Below are 25,992 nucleotides of genomic sequence, written 5' to 3'. Positions count from 1 at the left end.
ACCATGTTACTTCGGAGCCGCACGTTTATATCGGAAGAGTTTGTCAGGAGTCGATCTACTCTCTCCTGGTACGTATAATTTCAACAAAAGCCACATCACTGTTCAAATCGGTAAATATTATTCCATCGTTTGGAAAAACTGGAAAATTGGGAAAAATTGAAAAAACAATATAGCCTATTTTACTCCAAGGGGTCCCAGGAATACCCACCCAAAATATCGTTGCGATCGGTTGAGCCGTTTTTGCGGTACCTTCGAACGGACAGACGGACATTTGGTGAATTATAGTAAGACAACTTCTGCAAAAACGTCTAAACTTTTTCTTTTGAGAACAGTCTTCATAAATTTTTTCATGCAATTAAGGTTTCATAATAGCATTTGCATTATCTGCTTGCTTCATCATCATCCTCACAATGAGTACTTTAATTGGAAAACAGGATAGGATGGCATATGTGCGATCGCTGCTACGATCCCACAGACAGCTAAAGTCAAAAGTCACGACGACGTTTACCTGTCACGTTTCTTCCGCTGACAATATGACCGCTTGCTGCAGTTTGACCCGCATTCGGGCAGGTGCAATTTGGACTTTCATTTTTCAAATTCCATGATGAAATTGTTGAGATGGCAAATGTGTACAAAATTCATTATTATTGTTGCAGTTGTTGGTCCAATTGAAAAGGAATATCAAATTGACTGCACGTCGTACTTTTTGTAAAATAACTTGTCAATTGATTGCAGTGTACATTTTACAGGACAATTTGTTCCACCGGCTGAGAACGACTGGACTAAAGTTGAATAACGAGAGGTCGTCTGAACCTGCAGCTGTTCCTTGCTCTACCAGGTGAGTGTGAACAAACAGATGAGATCCGATTGAGATGAGGGTTGGAGTGTAATCCATTGGATTATCACGACATCTGTAGTATCAGACTCAAGGTAAGGACTGCCTACCTGTTCGTGTTGTTTGTGGAGCGTCACGTCTTAAAATGATACGCATAAAATGCATTACAATTACACATGTGATCAATACAAACTGTCCATTTCGAAGGTTGGTTGGTGGTAATGGCCACTAGTTTAATCGATCTCTGTCCACTAGTCAAGTCCAACCAAGCTCTTTGCCTGTACTCTGTACACCTGTTCGGGTCCCGCTGCGCACACCTGATAGGGTCCTGCTGACCATGCCTGATCGGGCCCCACTACTCGTGCCTCACCGGTTCCCGCTGACCACATCTGATCGGGTCCCGCTGACCACATCCGATCGGGTCCCGCTGACCACATCCGACCGGGTCCCGCTGACCACATCCGACCGGGTCCCGCTGACCACATCCGACCGGGTCCCGCTGACCACATCCGACCGGGTCCCACTGACCACATCCGACCGGGTCCCGCTGACCACATCCGACCGGGTCCCGCTGACCACATCCGACCGGGTCCCGCTGACCACATCCGACCGGGTCCCGCTGACCACATCCGACCGGGTCCCGCTGATCACATCCGACCGGGTCCCGCTGACCACATCCGACCGGGTCCCGCTGACCACATCCGACCGGGTCCCGCTGACCACATCCGACCGGGTCCCGCTGACCACATCCGACCGGGTCCCGCCGACCACATCCGACCGGGTCCCGCCGACCACATCCGACCGGGTCCCGCCGACCACATCCGACCGGGTTCCGCCGACCACATCCGACCGGGTCCCGCCGACCACATCCGACCGGGTCCCGCCGACCACATCCGACCGGGTCCCGCCGACTACATCCGACCGGGTCCCGCCGACTACATCCGACCGGGTCCCGCCGACTACATCTGACCGGGTCCCGCCGACCACATCCGACCGGGTCCCGCTGACCACATCCGACCGGGTCCCGCTGACCACATCCGACCGGGTCCCGCTGACCACATCCGACCGGGTCCCGCTGACCACATCCGATCGGGTCCTGCTGACCACATCTGATCTGGTCATGCTGACTACATCTGATCGGGTCCTGCTGACCACACCTCATCGGGTTACGCTGCTCGTCCCGCTGACCATGACTGATCAGGTCCCGCTGCTCGCACCTGATCGGGTTCCGCTGCTTGCACCTGATCGGGTCCTACTGGCCACACTTGATCGAGTCCCGCTGACCGCACCTGACCCGCACCCAATGGAGTCCCGCTGTGCATGCCTGATCGGGAGTCCAGCTGACCACACCTGATTGGGTCCCGCTGACCGCACCTGACTCGCACCCAATTGAGTCTCGCTGACCACACCTGATTGGGTCCTGCTGACCGCACCTGACCAGCACCCAATCGAGTCCCGCTATGCACGCCTGATCCGGGGTCCAGCTGAGCAAACCTGATTGGGTAAGGCTGACCGCACCTGACCCCACACCATTTCGGGTCCCGGTGCACACACCTGATCGGGTCCCGCTGCGCCACCTGATCGGGTCCCGCTGCGCGCACCTGATCGGGTCCTGCTGCAAGCACCTGATCGTGTCCCGCTGCGCGCACCTGATCGGGGTCCCGCTGCGCTGACCTAATCGGGTCCCGATGCGCACACCTGATCCGGTCCCGCTGCACCCACCTGATCGGGTCCCGCTGCAAGCACCTGATCGTGTCCCGCTGCGCGCACCTGATCGGGGTCCCGCTGCGCTGACCTAATCGGGTCCCGATGCGCACACCTGATCCGGTCCCGCTGCACCCACCTGATCGGGTCCCGCTGCACGCACCTGATCAGGTCCCGATGCGCACACTTGATCGGGTCCCGCTGCACGCACCTGATCGGGTCCCGCTGAGCACACTTGATCGGGACCCGTTGCCCGTACCTGATGTGATAGAGTCCGCTGCCAGTACGACCTAATCGGTCCAGCTGACGGTCCGGCAGTCTTCCTCTGTAGCATTATCTCGCTACCTTTTTCTTGTTATTAGACTATCAATGTGTCCTTTTCCCCCCCTCTCCCCTTATCTTATGTTCCTTATCCGCTCTTCCTGGATTTCCTCGTTACTTACAGATCTCTGCTGGACTCTTCGCCTCTGTCCTCGATCCAGCAACACAGGGAATCACCGTCCAACCAGCGCCCCTGATGAATACCATTCACCGACCTCCCCCATGACGAGAATGTAGAGAGAAAAAGCACACACGAACACGAAGCCCCCAGCACGTCTCTTTACTCACGAACCAATCACAGCGCTGATTACTAGCGCCTAGCTGTACGACGTTTATCGAACCAATCACACGGCATGTTGTTACCAAGTGGATGGGAGGAGCTCACGAGAGGGAGAAGGGCGGGAATTGCGCGCGGCAGCTGTCGCACTGGCTGTTTCTTCATCGCGTTACATTTTAATGTGATCATTGCTTCGTGCGCTTCCAGCCTCGCGCATCGCAGAGCACGCCGTTCAAGTAACGCACGGAAAAAATCGTGTCGTCCGTTTATGAGCGTCGTAAATATGGCGCAATTGGGACGCATCAATTTCCGGCGTCTCAATAAGTTGAAACCACCAGCGACAATCCTACAAGTGCGTACGTAATAAATGAATTTCGGACAGACGTTAAAACGACGTTTTGTCTGCCAGCATTAGTTGGTGGATGTTAAAGATCCCACAATTTTCTTTGCGAAGAAGAAGCAAATATCTCTGACATCATGAACAAATTACAAATTCCTGCCACCTTCATTGGAACGTCAGGGCTAAACCTCGTTTTTCTCAGCAACCACATGTCCGATTGAGACGAAACGTTCAGGGTAGGAGTGACACCCATGCAGAATGTTTTAATGATAATTGTGACGTCATAGGTGACGTGGCAGCCATCTTGGATTCAACGCGAATAATTAAATAATTATTTCTCAGAAACCGCTAAATGCAAAAATTTGAAACGGCACATTGTCAAGTACTCCTAATGGGGAGCAAAAGCATGATAATGATATCATCGGTGAAGTGGTATACCAGCCAAAAATGTTTTGATCGAATTACTTATTCTAAAAATCTGAAATTGCATGCACATGATATATGACACATTTGTATTGAAATATTAAATTTATGACATCATAGGTCACATGGTTTATCAGCCATATTGGATTTAAACTAAAACCTTTGAAAAACATCTCCCTAACCACCAAATTGATTGACTCGAAACGTTACGTGTGTCATTGACTTGGCATGGCGGTTAAAAGATGACCACGAAAACGTCATTGGTCACATGGTTTGGCAGCCATCTTAGATAGAAAAATGAACCTTTTCCGATCAACATGAAACTTTACAAACGTGATCTCCTACCCAAACATATGCAGTGTACATTTTTTTTAAGGTCATATGTCACGTGGTGTGGCAGCCATATTAGCATGAAAGCCGATAATTAAAAAAAAAACCCCTTCTCTGAAACCACTTGACCGATCAATGTTAAACATGTCATGGCTGGGGAAAATGTGATACTTGAAAACAGCTGAAGGGATTCGAATCAAAATTGATTATTTTTCGGACAGTGAACGAGGGCATCCACCCGTTGTGGGACGCGGCATATTGGTGACAGCCGCATTGCTCGAGTTTAACATAATTTTCATCATCATAGAGTGACAATTTCAGAATGGTTAACCATAATTGTATTATTCCTGAATGCAAATCGGACTCACGGATATATACAGTACGAGAACGAGAAGGGCACTCGGTATAGCGCATGCCCCCACCACCCAATGCCTGATCCAGTAGAACATATCGCACCCAATACATTTTTGAAATATCATATTTGCCCCCATCTCTCAATGGTGAAGAATCAGTTTTAAAATAAACTCTTGTATCCAGATCTGGAGTCGGATCTTCAGCCAAAATCGAATCAATTCGTCCTTGTCATACACCGAACCCGTACACCAAGTTTCGTCGGAATCTGTCCACAACTTTGCGATATCATACTGCATATCATTTTGGCCGAATCTCTCAATGGTCCAGAGACCCAGTTCCTAATCTAATCCAGATACACAGTTCATTCACTGGCAAAGATCAATTGGGGGGTGTGGGGGGCGGGGTGGGGTGAGGGGGTTGTGTAACTGACATCCCTCCACTCAGGCCTTGCACCCACCCACATGGTCGGGAGTTTGCAATCACTGTGCCCATTCGGCGAGCTGAGAAAGTTTTCAAACTCTTTCCTTTGAGCAAAGGCAGAGCCCTTTCTCTCACGTACTTTTCCGAGTATCTTTCAGAAACCTGGTGAAACATTTCTTATGTCGGACACATAATACATTTTATTTCACCCCAAATCTTCAGCTTCCTGGGGTTGATGCGCACCACCCATTTTGGGGCATTTTACATCATTTTGAAAGCGCCGTATCAGTTCACTCTGTTTGAATCTAACTCAGAGCACGTGGTAAATTTGTTAAGTTGAGGTGACGGAAAGTTTTGCCCAAGTACGACTAAACTGGAGGTTTTTGTAAGTGCAAACAAGGTGTTTTGTGTTCTGCAGGATTCAATAACGGAGCAACAGTGAGATTCAGATAACAGAGCAACAGTGAGATTCAGATAACAGAGTAACAGTGAGATTCAGATAGCAGAGCAACAGTGAGATTCAGATAACAGAGCAACAGTGAGATTCAGATAACAGAGCAACAGTGAGATTCAGATAACAGAGCAACAGTGAGATTCAGATAACAGAGCAACAGTGAGATTCAGATAACAGAGCAACAGTGAGATTCAGATAACAGAGCAACAGTGAGATTCAGATAACAGAGTAACAGTGAGATTCAGATAACAGAGCAACAGTGAGATTCAGATAACAGAGCAACAGTGAGATTCAGATAACAGAGCAACAGTGAGATTCAGATAACAGAGTAACAGTGAGATTCAGAAAACAGAGTAACAGTGAGATTCAGATAACAGAGTAACAGTGAGATTCAGATAACAGAGTAACAGTGAGATTCAGATAACAGAGTAACAGTGAGATTCAGATAATAGAGTAACAGTGAGATTCAGATAACAGAGCAACAGTGAGATTCAGATAACAGAGCAACAGTGAGATTCAGATAACAGAGCAACAGTGAGATTCAGATAACAGAGCAACAGTGAGATTCAGATAACAGAGCAACAGTGAGATTCAGATAACAGAGTAACAGTGAGATTCAGACAACAGAGCAACAGTGAGATTCAGATAACAGAGTAACAGTGAGATTCAGATAACAGAGCAACAGTGAGATTCAGATAACAGAGTAACAGTGAGATTCAGATAACAGAGTAACAGTGAGATTCAGATAACAGAGTAACAGTGAGATTCAGATAACAAAGTAACAGTGAGATTCAGATAACAGAGTAACAGTGAGATTCAGATAACAGAGCAACAGTGAGATTCAGATAACAGAGTAACAGTGAGATTCAGATAACAGAGCAACAGTGAGATTCAGATAACAGAGTAACAGTGAGATTCAGATAACAGAGCAACAGTGACATTCAGATAACAGAGCAACAGTGAGATTCAGATAACAGAGCAACATTGAGATTCAGATAACAGAGCAACAGTGAGATTCAGATAACAGAGCAACAGTGAGATTCAGATAACAGAGCAACAGTGAGATTCAGATAACAGAGCAACAGTGAGATTCAGATCATAGAGTAACAGTGAGATTCAGATAACAGAGCAACAGTGAGATTCAGATAACAGAGCAACAGTGAGATTCAGATAACAGAGTAACAGTGAGATTCAGATCATAGAGTAACAGTGAGATTCAGATAACAGAGTAACAGTGAGATTCAGATAACAGAGTAACAGTGAGATTCAGATAACAGAGTAACAGTGAGATTCAGATAACAGAGTAACAGTGAGATTCAGATAACAGAGTAACAGTGAGATTCAGATAACAGAGTAACAGTGAGATTCAGATCATAGAGTAACAGTGAGATTCAGACAACAGAGCAACAGTGAGATTCAGATAACAGAGTAACAGTGAGATTCAGATAACAGAGTAACAGTGAGATTCAGATAACAGAGTAACAGTGAGATTCAGATAACAGAGTAACAGTGAGATTCAGATCATAGAGTAACAGTGAGATTCAGATAACAGAGTAACAGTGAGATTCAGATAACAGAGTAACAGTGAGATTCAGATCATAGAGTAACAGTGAGATTCAGATAACAGAGTAACAGTGAGATTCAGATAACAGAGTAACAGTGAGATTCAGATAACAGAGTAACAGTGAGATTCAGATAACAGAGTAACAGTGAGATTCAGATAACAGAGTAACAGTGAGATTCAGATCATAGAGTAACAGTGAGATTCAGACAACAGAGCAACAGTGAGATTCAGATAACAGAGCAACAGTGAGATTCAGATAAAAGAGCAACAGTGAGATTCAGATAACAGAGCAACAGTGAGATTCAGATAACAGAGTAACAGTGAGATTCAGATAACAGAGTAACAGTCGGCACCTCAAAAAAGTGGATTTGGGGTGAAATTAGCGGAGGTAGAAAAGATCAAGGTTTTGGATTGAGGAAGATAAGAGATGGTAGTGAACAGCCGTTTTAAAGACCTGGAGGGAGGAATGGGATTGAAGAGAGTGAGGGAGTTTGTTCCAGAGGCGGGAGAAAAGAGGAATGAAGGAGTGAAGGTGAGCAGAGAGTCTTGATTTTGGCAGTTTAACCATAAGAGGGTTGCAGGCAGATCTTGTGTGACCTGTAGGAATATTTGGGGGACAGAGCCCAGAGACAGCCGGGGGAGCAAGGCCGGAGAGGAGTCGGTAGAAGACGGAAAGACCACCAACCTGCCTGCGGCGAGTGAGTGAAAGGCCCTCGGAGATAGCGTCATCGCGGGAGATTCCAATGATTCTGAACGCTTTGGTTTCAACAGCGTGAAGACGAGCTGGTGTGAGGCAGGAGCACCAGCCCAGAGGGGAGAGCAGTATTCCATTGAGTTGCGGATGAAAGCCTTGTGTGTGGTGAGGAGCTCAGGTCTGCCAAGGAAGGACTTCGCACGACGGAGGATTCCCAGTCGGCGACTGGCTTTGGAGGCCAGCTTGGAAATGTGGTTTTCCCAAGAAAGATCATGGCAGATAGTGAGACCCAAAAGCTTGAGTGACAGAACTTCTTGGAGAGGATTATTCAGAAAATAGATGGGAGGGTTGTCCAGTCGGTCTTTTCGGAGAGACATCGGAAGAGTGTGAGATTTGTCAGGATTGAAAGACATGTTCCACTTGTTAGCCCAGGCTGTGATTTTGTCCAGGTCTGCAGAGAGTGAGGAGGCTGCAGACTGCCGATCTGAGGGATGAAGCATGGAGCGGCAGAGACTGGAGTCGTCAGCGAAGAGATAGAGAGGATTTTCAAGAGAGTCAGAGAGATCATTGATGAAGACCAGAAAAAGCACAGGGCCCAGAACACTGCCTTGGAGAACTCCAGCCTGCACAGGAAGAGGAGATGAGAGAAACCCATTCAGGGCCACACGTTGACGACGAGTAGAGAGGAATTCGGCCAGCCATGCGTGGAGATTTCCATGGATACCAAAGGAGGAGAGTTTGGTGAGCAGAGCGGGGAGCCAGACCGTATCGAAGGCACGTGATATGTCGAGAACAGTGAGATTCAGATAACAGAGCAACAGTGAGATTCAGATAACAGAGTAACAGTGAGATTCAGATAACAGAGCAACAGTGAGATTCAGATAACAGAGCAACAGTGAGATTCAGACAACAGAGTAACAGTTAGATTCAGATAACAAAGCAACAGTGAGATTCAGACAACAGAGTAACAGTGAGATTCAGATAACAGAGTAACAGTGAGATTCAGATAACAGAGTGAATGAATGAATGAATGAATGATCGTTTTAAGACCATTTTCCCCGCTCGAGCAGTGGTTAGCCTTGCGGGCCCCATGACAATCATGGTTCCCTGTTTGAGGCAATGTTTTTATGGCCGGATGCCCTTCCTGACGCCAACCCTTGGTCGCCTCTTACGATGCGCAGGGATACGGTGTACCTATTCTAAACCGGGGTACACACCGGGAATAGATAACAATAATTATCTGATAATTCAGATAACAGAGTAACACTGAGATTAAGATAAGAGTAACAGTGAGATTCAGGTAATAGTGGGACAGTGAGATTCAGATAACAGAGCAACAGTGAGATTTAGATAACAGAGTAACAGTGAGATTCAGATAACAGAGTAACAGTGAGATTCAGATCACAGAGTAACAGTGAGATTCAGATAACAGAGCAACAGTGAGATTCAGATAACAGAGTAACAGTGAGATTCAGATAACAGAGAAACAGTGAGATTCAGATAACAGAGTAACAGTGAGATTCAGATAACAGAGTAACAGTGAGATTCAGATAACAGAGCAACAGTGAGATTCAGATAACAGAGTAACAGTGAGATTCAGATAACAGAGCAACAGTGAGATTCAGATAACAGAGCAACAGTGAGATTCAGATAACAGAGTAACAGCAAGATTCAGATAACAGAGCAACAGTGAGATTCAGATAACAGAGCAACAGTGAGATTCAGATAACAGAGCATCAGTGAGATTCAGATAACAGAGTAACAGCAAAATTCAGATAACAGAGTAACAGTGAGATTAAGATAAGAGTAACAGTGAGATTCAGATAATAGAGCAACAGTGAGATTCAGATAACAGAGTAACAGTGAGATTCAGATAAGAGAGTAACAGTGAGATTAAGATAAGAGAGTAACAGTGAGATTAAGATAAGAGTAACAGTGAGATTCAGATAAGAGAGTAACAGTGAGATTCAGATAACAGAGTAACAGTGAGATTCAGATAATAGAGCAACAGTGAGATTCAGATAATAGAGCAACAGTGAGATTCAGATAATAGAGCAACAGTGAGATTCAGATAACAGAGTAACAGTGAGATTCAGATAACAGAGCAACAGTGAGATTCAGATAACAGAGCAACAGTGAGATTCAGATAACAGAGCAACAGTGAGATTCAGATAACAGAGCAACAGTGAGATTCAGATAACAGAGTAACAGTGAGATTCAGATAACAGAGTAACAGTGAGATTCAGATAACAGAGCAACAGTGAGATTCAGATAACAGAGCAACAGTGAGATTCAGATAACAGAGCAACAGTGAGATTCAGATAACAGAGCAACAGTGAGATTCAGATAACAGAGCAACAGTGAGATTCAGATAACGGAGCAACAGTGAGATTCAGATAACAGAGTAACAGTGAGATTCAGATAACAGAGTAACAGTGAGATTCAGATAACAGAGTAACAGTGAGATTCAGATAACAGAGCAACAGTGAGATTCAGATAACAGAGCAACAGTGAGATTCAGATAACAGAGTAACCGTGAGATTCAGATAACAGAGCAACAGTGAGATTCAGATAACAGAGTAACAGCGAGATTCAGATAACACAGCAACAGTGAGATTCAGATAACAGAGTAACAGTGAGATTCAGATAACAGAGTAACCGTGAGATTCAGATAACAGAGCAACCGTGAGATTCAGATAACAGAGCAACAGTGAGATTCAGATAACAGAGTAACAGCGAGATTCAGATAACACAGCAACAGTGAGATTCAGATAACAGAGTAACAGTGAGATTCAGATAACAGAGCAACAGTGAGATTCAGATAACAGAGCAACAGCGAGATTCAGATAACAGAGCAACAGTGAGATTCAGATAACAGAGTAACAGTGAGATTCAGATAACAGAGCAGCAGTGAGATTCAGATAACAGAGCAACAGTGAGATTCAGATAACAGAGCAACAGTGAGATTCAAATAACAGAGTAACAGTGAGATTCAGATAACAGAGCAACAGTGAGATTCAGATAACAGAGCAACAGTGAGATTCAGATAACAGAGCAACAGTGAGATTCAGATAACAGAGTAACAGTGAGATTCAGATAACAGAGTAACAGTGAGATTCAGATAACAGAGTAACAGTGAGATTCAGATAACAGAGTAACAGTGAGATTCAGATAACAGAGCAACAGTGAGATTCAGATAACAGAGCAACAGTGAGATTCAGATAACAGAGCAACAGTGAGATTCAGATAACAGAGTAACAGTGAGATTCAGATAACAGAGTAACAGTGAGATTCAGATAACAGAGCAACAGTGAGATTCAGATAACAGAGCAACAGTGAGATTCAGATAACAGAGTAACAGTGAGATTCAGATAACAGAGCAACAGTGAGATTCAGATAACAGAGCAACAGTGAGATTCAAATAACAGAGTAACAGTGAGATTCAGATAACAGAGCAACAGTGAGATTCAGATAACAGAGCAACAGTGAGATTCAGATAACAGAGTAACAGTGAGATTCAGATATTAGTGTGACAGTGAAATTCAGATAACAGAGTGACAGTGAGATTCAGGTCATAGGGTAACAGTGAGATTCAGATAACAGAGTAACAGTGAGATTCAGATAACAGAGTAACAGTGAGATTCAGATAATAGTGACAGTCAAATTCAGATAACAGAGTAACAGTGAGATTCAGATAAGAAAGTAACAGTGAGATTCAGATAACAGAGTAACAGTGAGATTCAGATAATAGTGTGACTTTGAAATTCAGATAACAGAGTAACAGTGAGATTCAGATAACAGAGTAACAGTGAGATTCAGATAACAGAGTAACATTGCGATTCAGATCACAGAGCAACAGTGAGATTCAAATAACAGAGCAACAGTGAGATTCAAATAACAGAGCAACAGAGAGATTCAGATAACAGAGCAACCGTGAGATTCAGATAACAGAGCAACAGTGAGATTCAGATAACAGAGTAACAGTCAAATTCAGATAGCAGAATAACAGTGAGATTCAGATAACAGAGCAACAGTGAGATTCAGATAACAGAGTAACAGTGAGATTAAGATAAGAGTAACAGTGAGATTCAGATAACAGAGTAACAGTGAGATTCAGATAACAGAGTAACAGTGCGATTCAGATAACAGAGTAACAGTGAGATTCAGATAACAGAGCAACAGTGAGATTCAGATAACAGAGTAACAGTGAGATTAAGATAAGAGTAAAACTGAGATTCAGATAACAGAGCAACAGTGAGATTCAGATAACAGAGTAACAGTGAGATTCAGATAACAGAGCAACAGTGAGATTCAGATAACAGAGTAACAGTGAGATTCAGATAACAGAGCAACAGTGAGATTCAGAAAACAGAGCAACAGTGAGATTCAGATAACAGAGCAACAGTGAGATTCAGATAACAGAGCAACAGTGAGATTCAGATAACAGAGTAACAGTGAGATTCAGATAACAGAGTAACAGTGAGATTCAGATAACAGAGCAACAGTGAGATTCAGATGACAGTGTAACAGTGAGATTCAGATAACAGAGTAACAGTGAGATTCAGATAACAGAGTAACAGTGAGATTCAGATAACAGAGTAACAGTGAGATTCAGATAATAGTGTGACAGTGAAATTCATATAATAGTGTGACAGTGAAATTCATATAACAGAGTAACAGTGAGATTCAGATAACAGAGTAACAGTGAGATTCAGATAACAGAGTAACAGTGAGATTCAGATAACAGAGTAACAGTGAGATTCAGATAACAGAGCAACAGTGAGATTCAGAAAACAGAGCAACAGTGAGATTCAGATAACAGAGCAACAGTGAGATTCAGATAACAGAGCAACAGTGAGATTCAGATAACAGAGTAACAGTGAGATTCAGATAACAGAGTAACAGTGAGATTCAGATAACAGAGCAACAGTGAGATTCAGATGACAGTGTAACAGTGAGATTCAGATAACAGAGTAACAGTGAGATTCAGATAACAGAGTAACAGTGAGATTCAGATAACAGAGTAACAGTGAGATTCAGATAACAGAGCAACAGTGAGATTCAGATAACAGAGTAACAGTGAGATTCAGATCACAGAGTAACAGTGAGATTCAGATAACAGAGCAACAGTGAGATTCAGATGACAGAGTAACAGTGAGATTCAGATAACAGAGTAACAGTGAGATTCAGACAACAGAGCAACAGTGAGATTCAGATAACAGAGTAACAGTGAGATTCAGATAACAGAGTAACAGTGAGATTCAGAAAACAGAGCAACAGTGAGATTCAGATGACAGTGTAACAGTGAGATTCAGATAACAGAGTAACAGTGAGATTCAGATAACAGAGTAACAGTGAGATTCAGATAACAGAGTAACAGTGAGATTCAGATAATAGTGTGACAGTGAAATTCATATAATAGTGTGACAGTGAAATTCATATAACAGAGTAACAGTGAGATTCAGATAACAGAGTAACAGTGAGATTCAGATAACAGAGTAACAGTGAGATTCAGATAACAGAGTAACAGTGAGATTCAGATAATAGTGTGACAGTGAAATTCAGATAATAGTGTGACAGTGAAATTCATATAACAGAGTAACAGTGAGATTCAGATAACAGAGTAACAGTGAGATTCAGATAACAGAGTAACAGTGAGATTCAGATAACAGAGTAACAATGAGATTCAGATCATAGAGTAACAATGAGATTCAGATCATAGAGTAACAGCAAGATTCAGATGACAGAGCAACAGTGAGATTCAGATAATAGAGTAACAGTGAGATTTAGATAACAGAGTAACATTGAGATTCAGATAACAGAGTAACAGTGAGATTCAGATAACAGAGTAACAGTGAGATTCAGATAACAGAGTAACAGTGAGATTCAGATAACAGAGTAACAGCAAGATTCAGATAACAGAGTAACAGTGAGATTCAGATAACAGAGTAACAGCAAGATTCAGATAACAGAGCAACAGTGAGATTCAGATAACAGAGTAACAGCAAGATTCAGATAACAGAGTAACAGAAAGATTCAGATAACAAAGTAACAGTGATATTCAGATAATAGAGTAACAGTGAGATTTAGATAACAGAGTAACATTGAGATTCCGATAACAGAGTAACAGTGAGATTCAGATAACAGAGTAACAGTGAGATTCAGATAACAGAGTAACAGTGAGATTCAGATAACAGAGTAACAGCAAGATTCAGATAACAGAGTAACAGTGAGATTCAGATAACAGAGTAACAGCAAGATTCAGATAACAGAGCAACAGTGAGATTCAGATAACAGAGTAACAGTGAGATTCAGATAACAGAGTAACGGCAAGATTCAGATAACAGAGCAACAGTGAGATTCAGATAACAGAGTAACAGTGAGATTCAGATAACAGAGTAACAGTGAGATTCAGATAACAGAGTAACAGCAAGATTCAGATAACAGAGTAACAGTGAGATTCAGATAACAGAGTAACAGAAAGATTCAGATAACAAAGTAACAGTGAGATTCAGATAAGAGTAACATTGAGAAAATGGCAGAAATGCAACCACAGAGCTAACTTTAACTCAAAGATCATTCCAAAATCGTCAGTTTCTCCGAGAATAGTTGGCCCTAAGGTTCAGATGTGGAATGTTCAGTTTGACCCAGCGGCTTCATATGGTTGCCATCGTGCCTGTTATTCAAACTTCACGAACAAAGGTAACATATGTCGTGCTCGGAAAAGCAAAACAAAGGTTGAAAAGACCCTTCCCATGCCCTTGTGTGGAGTATGGTGTTTTATAAACATTCTAGTTCGGTTCGACTCAATTTGCACAACTCCCTGCCAACCAAGAAACACGTACATCACTGCCAACCCGCAGGGTGTACCTGTACTCTATCCCCTGAATGCTGAGCGACAAGCGCAGCACAGACCATTTGTAAAGTTGGGTCAATCGATCTTACCCGTCCCCCTTCAATTGTTTCTGCCTGAAAGACACGCTGAGCTTGTGCTTGCTCAGATACATCCGCCTAAAACGAGCATGTCGTATCATGTCCAATGGGTAACAGTGAGATTTATTTAAAATTTTAACATTTAATTTGTGTGACGTTGAAGCTTCGTCTGGAACTTCCTGAAGAATGTCATCATGTCGGATGATGCAATTGTAGTTTTCTTTCTTGACATCGAGATAAAGTAAGGCAGGTATGCCGAGGCCCAGCTGCAGCTCCTTTTTAGTGGTAAAAGCCTTATCAGGTGCAGTTTTCATGCAATAAGGATCAAAATTTGCCCACGTGTCCAATGGCACACATCTGCGCACCACGTGTGGATAGCAAGCGCCCAGTATTACAAGCAGCAGGTGATTATAATAGCAGCAATTGCAGCAGTGCAACGATGCTTTAAATTGACAAGGTGATAATACTTTGAGGAATAAACAGCTATCTGACAATAAACAGTTATCAAATCTTAATTATGATAAATAGCGGTCTTTAACAGTGTATTAGATAAGGAGTACAATTAATTTTAACATAAATGTGATTAAGGAAAATTATACGTGTGGATTTATTACAATCATAAATTTATTAATGACCTAATTATGACACGGTGATTAAAAGCTTTCATTTTTGGAGCACTTTTGGCCTGAAGGCATTTTAATTTGAAACATCCTAAAAAAAAATATTTCCTAATGGGTGAAACTCCCGCATTTACCTTAGCTATCCTGCTATACAACCTCATTGAAGGCACGGCCCCTGTATGTAATGGCCTCTGTTATTTTTCCTCTGTTCCTCATCACGTTAGCAAACGTGACAATTCACAAGTTTTAACCACAGTATAATATTGCTCGTTGTACATTTCCAGGAATTTGCAAAATATTTGTGCTTGTAAGATCAAATCATGTAAGCAATGACATATCACAGGTCATCCTCTTATAGACATGCAACTCTTAGAGGATGTCTTGGTGGGAATATTTGATGGGAAAGGTCTCCAACTAAATTGAGATTTGTAATATAGGTTGTATAGCAGTTGTTCTTTTTTCATAAATTTCCTCCAATACACTCATTAGGACCTTAGGTAAAGACCCCATTTTAAAGGTGGGTATGAATACAGGTGTTTGATGTATCCATGATGTGTCTTAACGATGTAGCTGCTTCCATAACTTCTGCTTTTGGTCGTATTTGAAAGGATTTGGTTTCTGCTCTAATACCACTTAAGTTATGCCAATACTACTGCTACGACTGCTCTTTTTAACAGCCACAATATTTCACACTTTCTTGTGGAGTGGGATGGGATGGTTTCGGGCCAAACTATTTCACGAATCGCCTGACTAGGTCTGACGTTCACCCAAAGGGGATTGGCTTGGATCCGGGCAGGAATTTGTAATTTGTTTAAGGAGCCAGTGCTAACTTACCTTCTCTGCATAAAACATCCACCAAATGTAGCGCACACATCTCCACCAGGATAAACAGTTTATATTTAGTTTCCCACTGATAGGCCGAATCTGCTTCCGGACCTGCACCAAAATCGAATCTCCTTGTTCTTGTCAATTACCCAACTCATCCACCTAATTTTGTCATAACAGTCCATAACTTTTTGAGATATCCTTCGATATATCATTTTTGGCTTTATATATCGTTGTCTCTCACTGGTGAAGAATCACTTAAATTCTAGTGTCCAGATCCCGATCAAGATCTCCACCTAGATATAACAATTCCTCCTTATGACACACCCAAGCAACCACTCCGCCAAGTTTTGGCAAAATCCATCCACAACTTTTTGAGATATCTTGCTCACAAGCAAACAGAGACAAACACGGGTGAATACGTAATCTATGTCCACCTTTTGTGGCAGCAGCACCAAGCAGTGATGGTCAGACGGTCCTCAGGCTTAACCTCCTACTGTATATAAGACATTGCTGCATCGTCCTGCATGTGGAATCACGGGTTGACAGTTTATAGCTGGGTTCCGATTCAAGTCCAGGCTAGAGAGCTCAGAGACGAGTGTGCATACCGCTTAGCTATCCTCTAAGCCCTAAAGCTGTCCCAACACAACTGGGGTTTTCATTATATCTACGTGCTGAGCACGTCAGTTATTCATGCCATGCTGAAAAAGAAAAAAACGAATTTGTAGCTTTGGATCAGAAATCCCAATTCCGATACAATTTTTGTTTCAACATTGCACTACCTTTGGAACTTCCTCTTGGGGATTATCATATGCAGTATTTTGTGAAAGGGGTAAGGGCCGATGCAAAGTTCTGGTTCAGCTTCAAATCAAACCATTGCCCATTTGCTTTTCTTTGTTGATCATTGTCATATAATGAAAATAATAATTAATAGGATTATTATTGTTACGTTTGTGGGGGGGGGGGGGGGTGGGGGGGAGTAGACAATGATTAGATTAGAACCAGGTAGAATTGTATCGGTAGTGTGCTCCGACTGTCATGAAGAACAAGAAACCCCATGTATCATAACTAGGAAATTTGTTTAGACCGGATGTCGTGTAAGCGTGTATAAGTGTCCCCATGAGAGGGGTGGGGTTATGTTAATTAGTTAGGGATTAATGGTAAATCCCCTGTATGTAATGGCCTCTGTTATTTTTCCTCCGTTCCTTATGACAATGCAGCACCCACCCATAGCAAGAAATCACGCATTTATAACACTAAATAAAAGCGACCGGAACCGGGACATTGAACCACTGCTGATACCACCGATGGGTGATCACAAAAGCAGGCAGGCCCTTGAGGTCATGCCCCGAAGAGCAGCAGTTGGTTAGCGTATGATAGTGATGTGGTGGCGACTGGCTGAAAGGAGCAGGCATGGGAGGCGTCGGATGACGTCAGAGCCTTGAGTACAAAGGAGTTGGAAGGCCGACATTTTCTCTCTCTACCACAGGATTTCATAAAGAACGGTGTTCCCGACAGTTTGTCTCTTTTGGTTCTATCGCTCTCTCCGGCCTCCATAGCAAACTCTCTCTCTTTTTCGTCAGATAGGCTCTCGGCATCTGGATTTCATAAAGAATGGTCACACATACGGTGCCTCTTGAGCTGGATCTGGAGGTGTTGGTGGAAGGCGGATGCATTTGCGTGCTCTGTTCGCGCTGGGTTATGATTGAAGGCACGGCCGCATTTTCTTTTCCTTGGCACGTCGGTGCTGGTGAACGAGATTGACGGGTTCGAGCAGGGGCGAGTGGAACGAGCGAGGCCTGCTGACTTCGCGATCGGCAGCCAGAGGAGTGGACTGCACAGCGAGGTGTAGTTCCCACTTGCGGGCGGTGCAGCCTGTGTTTCCCGCGCAAGGACGTGGAGGCCTGTGATGACCCGGGACGATTCCTGACGAGGTTCAAGAGCCGCTTGAATCTAAGTACAAACTAACACATTTATTTTCCAGTTATATTTCCCCTTGTGTTGTATTTGAGTCTGTGTGGGGGCGCTACATTTAGGAATCTTATTTTACCGTGCATTATTTGGTTACCGGCATTTCTTCAATAAAGCCAGTAATTTTGTACATTGAATTCTGTGTCGGCTTGGAATTACTTATCGCAGGTTTGAAGACGTCCGGTGGACCCGTGAAGGTACGTTCGTCATTCTCCCTGCCCTCACGTGTAAAGAACACCGCTATATTTTGACTGAATGCCTCGGAGTTTCAAGCTCGTTTGGCTATCCGTTTCCTTGGAGGATTTTAATCCCTAGAAACAAGACAATATGATTTCTCTTACAAGGAACATTGATGCAGGAGGAGGCCATCGGACCCATCAAAGCTTCTGCTATTATTACCAACCTATGGTTGTTGGTCCGTATTCTGTCCTTTTTAAATGATGTGTCAAGCAAGGAAGCAGTACGAACCATTTATAAGTGTTTGGTACGACTAGGCCGGAGTTCGAACAAACAACGTCCCAGACTCGGAGCGGACAATCTAACCGTTACTCCACCGATTCTGGTGATTATGGCGTTCATCTCACATTGGCACTATATCATAGGCTGGCAATCCTATTATCTTACTATAATTCACCAAATGTCCGTCCATCTGTCTGTCTGTCTGTCTGTCTGTCTGTCTGTCTGTTCGAAGGTACCGCAAAAACGCCTGAACCGATCGCAATGATACTTTGGGTGGGTAATCCTGGGATCTCCTGGAGTAAAATAGGGTATATTGTTTTTCCAATTTCAGCTTTGGCCTCCAGCATTGGCCTCCAGCATTTTCAGGTTTGGACTCCCGCATAACGTTATTTTCCCGGGTGCCGCACAAATGGCTGCACCGATCGGCTGCACCGATGGGACTCGGTGACCTCAGACTAAGACCTTTTATAAGGACATGAGTTGAATCCCTGCTTGAGAGAATGCCAACCTCCTCCCCGCCATCAAGATCATCTCTCCAACTCAATACCACGAGATATGCGGAAAGGACGACCCAAAACCAATTATCTTATTTTTGATTCGTATATAAACATCATTAAAAGTAAATAATGACCTCGGCCAAAGTTCAAAGGACGTGAGTTTAATCTCTACATGAGAGAATTCCACATAGCTATTTGTGCGGTGTATACGCTAACAGATCGCTGGCTCCATCGAGCTTGCCAAGGCCGTAACACCTTTTGGCTCAAAATCCTTTTAACTGTTGACTTGGTAGTTTTTACGATGAAGGAAAGATTAACAATGCTGTTAAAAGTTTATTTTGTGATTAATTTGTGATTGGAGTTATGTTGTTTGGAATGAAAAAAGAGATATCGAGTTCAAGTCAATGACGACATGCCGTGATGGTTTCTACCTTCTAAACGTGAACTTCGCCGATCGCCATATGCAGATTCGCTACGGACCCACGGTCGATGTTTCTATACGTGAACATACCCGTTTGTTTGCGTTAGGGTACGTTTTTCATGGAAATCCTTCACGAACTTGCTGTCCATGTCTGACGTGCGAATGAGGGTGCTACAGGAATATGGAATATTTTGGTGTCATGCTTTAGCATTCGCCGTATCTGCATTGCCTGTTTGCTTTCGGCCTCCCACCCGTGCGTAGCACTGGTATCTCACTAGTAAGATATAATCAGTGGGTGTTGAAAAGCAAGTTGGCCTGTTCAGCGTTTCCCATGTTAATCGGCAGCTCCTGATGCTCGGAAACCCAGGTTAATATCCCATACACTGTATGATTATGTATTTTTCAATTGCCTCCTTCTGTTGTTACGGCTCACATTAAAGTGCACAATGACATCTACCGACGTGTACCCTGCACGTGATGTAGTTACTATGTTCGAGCTCCACGATGATCAATAAAAAATATAATTGTGTTAGGCAATTATTGTGTTGTCGAATTATTAAGCTGTCACATCATCATAGATCTAAATAGTATCAACACAGCTGCAAGGGATACAATATCCACAAGTGGATGTGCAATAAGGTGCAACGTCGAACCGGGCATCTCATCTGGCATTTCCTTTGTGTGGCCATCATGTATTCCTGGTCTCTTCCTTTCGACTGCACAATTACATTCTGATCTCTTCACAGTTTCCTGCTTATTCACTTCATCTTCAAAATAATTGGGTGGATCAGAAACACGCTGAACATACAGAATGAACCATCATTCGTCTTTTAAGTAAGAACTTTAATCTCTATATGGTACAACATCGATTTCGGGGCTATCTGTACAAGATCAAACATTTCATAAAACTTCCAGACCGCAAAACTTGGTCCAATTATCCAATCTGGAATCTGTAATGGAGGTTTGGAAGTGAGAATCTTGAAGGAGGATTGTGAGGAATACAGAGGAATTTTAACATACAATGGCATTATGACGTCATACAAGGTGTGAGTGCACTCCCTGCTGTATGAACGAAAGTGCTTCCTTGACCAGCAAACCTATTTCTGCCATAAGTGTTATGTACAAGCAGGATGTATATCAACGGTACGAAGTACCAAATACTCTGGAAGCTCCGGGCTTCGGACAGGACATGGGTTATCCATTTACGGCCACTAAACATTAACCTTCCAACTTTCAACAAAACTGGGCATGTATGTACAAGGCGTCAGACAAATAAAACACAGTTTTATGATAACAAGCAAACAAATTGTTAACACACTCAAATCATGAGCACATGAATTTTAAGAACATAATCATTTTTATAACCAACGACGGTTACCAGTGCAATTAGAGTGTACAAGTATTTTATAACATATAGCCAATATATAATAGGTGGGGGGGAAGAAAGAAAAAAGCCCAGCTACTTTCTCAAATTTACACCTGGCTGGCGATACAGCCGGGCATGTCCGCGCGCGCTTGCCAAGTCACCAGCATGAGATTAATTGCCAGCGCAAATAGAATAAATTACCCGTTTTGCAATATATAGGCTACCCTCACTTCAAGAATGAAGGGTGAAAGCATTGGCTGTGCTGTAAACAACTCATCAAAAATTTCTCCACGCATAACCTACCATTAGTGGGTGCGACGACGGTCGAAAATTGTAGCTTGCGGTAAGTAGGGGAGAGGACGAGACAAATACAAAAAAATTTTTTTAATGCTCTTAATTTACACGGTGGAAACCGATGGGGCCATTAGGTGTTCAGAAGAGCACGAGAAGCTCGAGCATTTGGGATTCGGCTGAAAGCAAGGCGGAAAAATAGGACTAATAATAATAAATAAATAAATGAAAACAATGCGTTCCGAATTCGCCTGCAAATAAAATGTGCCATTGGCCTTACGAACAGAGCATTGTATTCGCTGAGACCCTTTTGGGTTAGCTCGAGTAATTGCAATTGGTGAGGCTGTCTTGGGATTTCAATTACGAAGGTGTGTCTGACCAATTTCACTGATGCACTGGTATATGTTCGGCTTCTCATGGAATGTGGCTGTGACATTTGTAATTACACAGCACAATACAACAGACAGTTTTTACCTCCGCCAACGAAGGTGGATGAAGATTACGGTTTCAGCCTTGTCTGTCTGTCTGTCTGTCTGTCTGTCTGTGAACAGGATATCTCAAAAGGTTGTGGACGGATTCAAACAAAATTTGGTGGAGAGGATGCGTGTTTGACAAGGACGAAATGATTCGGTTTCGGTGAAGATCCGGATCTGGATCCGGGAATTTTTTGAGTGCTTCTTCACGATTGAGTGATAGGGCTGAAACCGATATATAGCACGATATCTCAAAAAGTTATGGACGGATTCAGATGAAACTTGGTGACGGGTTGGATGTGTGACAAGGACGAATCGATTCGATTGATGGATCCAGATATGAGGATGTTTTTAAAATTTTACAAGTGATGTTTCATCATAGGGAGATAGGGCCAAAAACAATATGTAGCATGATATTTAAAAACTAGGTGGATGAGTTTGTAACAAGCTGATTCGATTTTGCTTCGGGTCTGGATCTAGATCCGGCCGATCAGTGGGATACAAAATGGAAGACGTTTAGCCTGGCGAGCTTTGCTCTCTACCGAGTGGCGTTCTAGTTTCCTCATGAAATAAACCGGATAGTTATTCAAACTGAAAATTGTGGTGATGGAGGCCCACACTCTTGATGGAGCATCGGGGCACTTATCCCCCGATGGCGCAAGTTATTAACGTTTTGTGGCTGAGAACCAATTGTGGACAGGTTATCCCTCCGTCCCCGGTAGTGGAAATTTCCACCCAGAAGAGCCATGATAATTTAACCCACAATCGTGAGGGCAATGCAAAAAGTCTTTGCCCACTCAACTACCAGGCCAACCGAAATGACGTCATCATAATATACCCATACCCCAGCGGATATGGCATCGATTTTGTCGAAATAGAGCCTCACGGAGAAGCTTACACTAGGTGGTTTTGTCATTGCACTTCCAGCATCCCTCGGGGAATTTGGTCAAAGTGCTGGCGATGACTCGCCTACTCTCCACTGAAATAAAGTCAACTCTCCTGCAACATGCAATCCATGCTCGCAGGAGGGATTCCCGCTAAATTCGTGCCACCTTCAGTCGAAAGTCAGGCCTGGCCTGCCTGTTCTTGAAGAGCTTGGTCGAAAAACTTTCCCCAGTCGACCACACCAGTAGGTGGTATTAATTGCAGGTATACGGCGAGGAGGAGGAGCATGAGCATATGTTGTGAGTTCAGCTGCTGGAAATGGATTGGCCCAGGTCTTTCATGAACTTTCTGCCAGACCTGATGTTTTACTGGAGCTGGTTATGGCAGGGATTTGGAATTTGTTCCAGGGTAAACTGTTCTTCGTGGATTTTTTTAACATCCACCACTGAATGCTAGCAAAAGGGTTTCCAGGTTGACATCGATCCGAAGGACGGTGCGCTCACTGAGACAACGCCCTGCCTGTGGAGCACTACTCCTGACAGATAGTCAGGTCGAGACAAACCCAGGTGACGTGGCCCAAAGGCAAATATACTCAACTTGCATCATCCTGCCAGAACGAACATTATGTACCGACTTAAAAACAAATATTTCATGTCCTCATGCTGCAATTTGGTCAAAGACAGAGACATTCACACAAAGACTGATGTAAAAAAAAAAAATTCACAAAGATGACAGTGTGTATCACTGGGCATGCAATATGAAGGTTGCAATTAAAATGTGCATACATTATCTGCATTCGTCAAAAACGTCAAAGTATAATTCAGTTTTAGACAATTATTTATTCTGTTGTGTATTTTTACCTTTGCTCTGGGATTTTGTAACAAATAGTTTAATTATACACTGTATTTATGGTGCAAATTGGCCTTTGTAAAATATTAATGGTACAAGTAATGGCCATTTGGCCCATAGTGCCTGTGGCACCGTCCAGATCCCAACACTCACCGAATTTGGATTGTGCTAATTATACAGGTAACCCCAGGTGCCAGGAAATGTGCGAGGTCAACAACACACAAAAGTCTTTTTTTTCGACAACCGGCCGGTCAGGAGGATTGCGGGAATGGAGGAGGTGGATAAAAGGAGGATGGATGAATTGAGGGAGGAAATTGGTGTGCAAGTAAGCTTGACGGGAAGATTGGTGTGTAAGTAAGCTTGATGGGGAGATTGGTGTGCATGTATGCTTCACTGGGAGATTCGTGTGCAAGTAAGCTTGACGGGGAGATTGGTGTGCAAGTAAGCTTGATGGGGAGATTGGTGTGCAAGTAAGCTTGATGGGGAGATAGGTGTGTAAGTAAGCTTGATGGGGAGATTGGTGTGCAAGTAAGCTTGATGGGGAGATAGGTGTGTAAGTAAGCTTGATGGGGAGATTGGTGTGCAAGTAAGCTTGATGGGGAGATTGGTGTGCATGTATGCTTCACGGGGAGATTCGTGTGCAAGTAAGCTTGACGGGGAGATTGGTGTGCAAGTAAGCTTGATGGGGAGATTGGTGTGCAAGTAAGCTTGATGGGGAGATAGGTGTGTAAGTAAGCTTGATGGGGAGATTGGTGTGCAAGAAAGCTTGATGGGGAGATTGGTGTGTAAGTAAGCTTGATGGGGAGATTGGTGTGCAAGTAAGCTTGATGGGGAGATTGGTGTGCAAGTAAGCTTGATGGGGAGATAGGTGTGTAAGTAAGCTTGAAGGGGAGATTGGTGTGCAAGTAAGCTTGATGGGGAGATTGGTGTGCAAGTAAGCTTGATGGGGAGATAGGTGTGCAAGTAAGCTTGATGGGGAGATTGGTGTGCAAGTAAGTTTGATGGGGAGATAGGTGTGTAAGTAAGCTTGATGGGGAGATTGGTGTGCAAGTAAGCTTGATGGGGAGATTAGTGTGCAAGTAAGCTTGATGGGGAGATTGGTGTGCAAGTAAGCTTGATAGGGAGATTGGTGTGCAAGTAAGCTTGACGGGAAGATTGGTGTGTAAGTAAGCTTGATGGGGAGATTGGTGTGCATGTATGCTTGACAGGGAGATTGGTGTGCAAGTAAGCTTGATGGGGAGATTGGTGTGTAAGTAAGCTTGATGGGGAGATTGGTGTGCAAGTAAGCTTGATAGGGAGATTGGTGTGCAAGTAAGCTTGATGGGGAGATTGGTATGCAAGTAAGCTTGATGGGGAGATTAGTGTGCAAGTAAGCTTGATGAGGAGATTGGTGTGCAAGTAAGCTGGATGGGGAGATTGGTGTGCAAGTAAGCTTGATGGGGAGATTGGTGTGTAAGTAAGCTTGATGGGGAGATAGGTGTGCAAGTAAGCTTGATGGGGAGATTGGTGTGCAAGTAAGCTTGATGGGGAGATTAGTGTGCAAGTAAGCTTGATGAGGAGATTGGTGTGCAAGTAAGCTTGATGGGGAGATTGGTGTGCAAGTAAGCTTGATGGGGAAATTGGTGTGCACGTAAGCCTGATGGGGAGATTGGTGTGCATGTATGCTTGACGGGGAGATTCGTGTGCAAGTAAGCTTGACGGGGAGATTGGTGTGCAAGTAAGCTTGATGGGGGAATTGGTGTGCAAGTAAGCTTGATGGGGAGATTGGTGTGCGAGTAAGCTTGATGGGGAGATTGGTGTGCGAGTAAGCTTGATGGGGAGATTGTTGTGAAAGTAAGCTTGACTGGGAGATAGGTGTGCAAGTAAGCTTGATGGGGGAGATTGGTGTGCAGGTGAGCTTGACGGGGAAATTGGTGTGCAAGTAAGCTTGACAGGGAAATTGGTGTGCAAGTAAGCTTGATGGGGAGATTGGTGAGCAAGTAAGCTTGATGGGGAGATTGGTGTGCAAGTAAGCTTGATGGGGAAATTGGAAATTGGTGTGCAAAAAAGAAAGAAAAAAAATAAGCTTGATGGGGAGATTGTTGTGAAAGTAAGCTTGACTGGGAGATTGGTGTGCAAGTAGGCTTGATGGGGAGATTGATGTGCAAGTAAGCTTGATGGAGAGATTGGTGTGCAAGTAGGCTTGATGGGGAGATTGATGTGCAAGTAGGCTTGATGGGGAGATTGATGTGCAAGTAAGCTTGATGGGGAGATTGATGTGCAAGTGAGCTTGATGCAGAGATTGGTGTGCAAGTAAGCTAGATGGGGAAAATAGTGTGCAAGTAAGCTTGATGGGGAGATTGGTGTGCAAGTAAGCTTGATGGGGAGATTGGTGTGCAAGTAAGCTTGATGGGGAGATTGATGTGCAAGTGAGCTTGATGGAGAGATTGGTGTGCAAGTAAGCTAGATGGGGAAATTAGTGTGCAAGTAAGCTTAATGGGGAGATTGGTGTGCACGTAAGCGTGATGGGAGAGATTGGTGTGCAAGTAAGCTTGACGGGGAGATTGGTGTGCAAGTAAGCTTGATGGGTAGATTGGTGTGCAAGTAAGCTTGATGGGGAGATTGGTGTGCAAGTAAGCTTGATGGGGAGATTGGTGTGCAAGTAAGCTTGATGGGTAGATTGGTGTGCAAGTAAGCTTGATGGGGA

General features: G+C 43.7%; 1 protein-coding gene across 6 annotated transcripts in view; it reads right to left on the bottom strand.

Moving 5' to 3' along the window:
- GLCE (glucuronic acid epimerase) overlaps positions 1–16,554 on the bottom strand; it is a 90,561-nt gene extending 74,007 nt beyond the window's left edge. For 2 of the 6 annotated variants that reach the window (XM_068107964.2, XM_078773428.1), the window contains exon 1: positions 2,983–3,157. The gene's annotated coding sequence lies outside the window, so the exon portion shown is untranslated. Of the gene's footprint in view, positions 1–2,982; positions 3,166–16,531 lie in introns of those variants that run through there. The other 4 variants (XM_068107962.2, XM_068107966.2, XM_068107968.2 and 1 more) reach the window with 3 other exon arrangements.
- Positions 16,555–25,992: the final 9,438 nt, after the last annotated feature.

This window comes from Myxine glutinosa, chromosome 2 (genome assembly GCF_964187855.1).
Source record: "Myxine glutinosa chromosome 2, kmMyxGlut1.1, whole genome shotgun sequence".
In the NCBI taxonomy this organism is placed as follows: domain Eukaryota; kingdom Metazoa; phylum Chordata; class Myxini; order Myxiniformes; family Myxinidae; genus Myxine; species Myxine glutinosa.
Note: the sequence above shows the minus strand (reverse complement) of the source record. Positions and strands in the feature narration are given on the sequence as shown.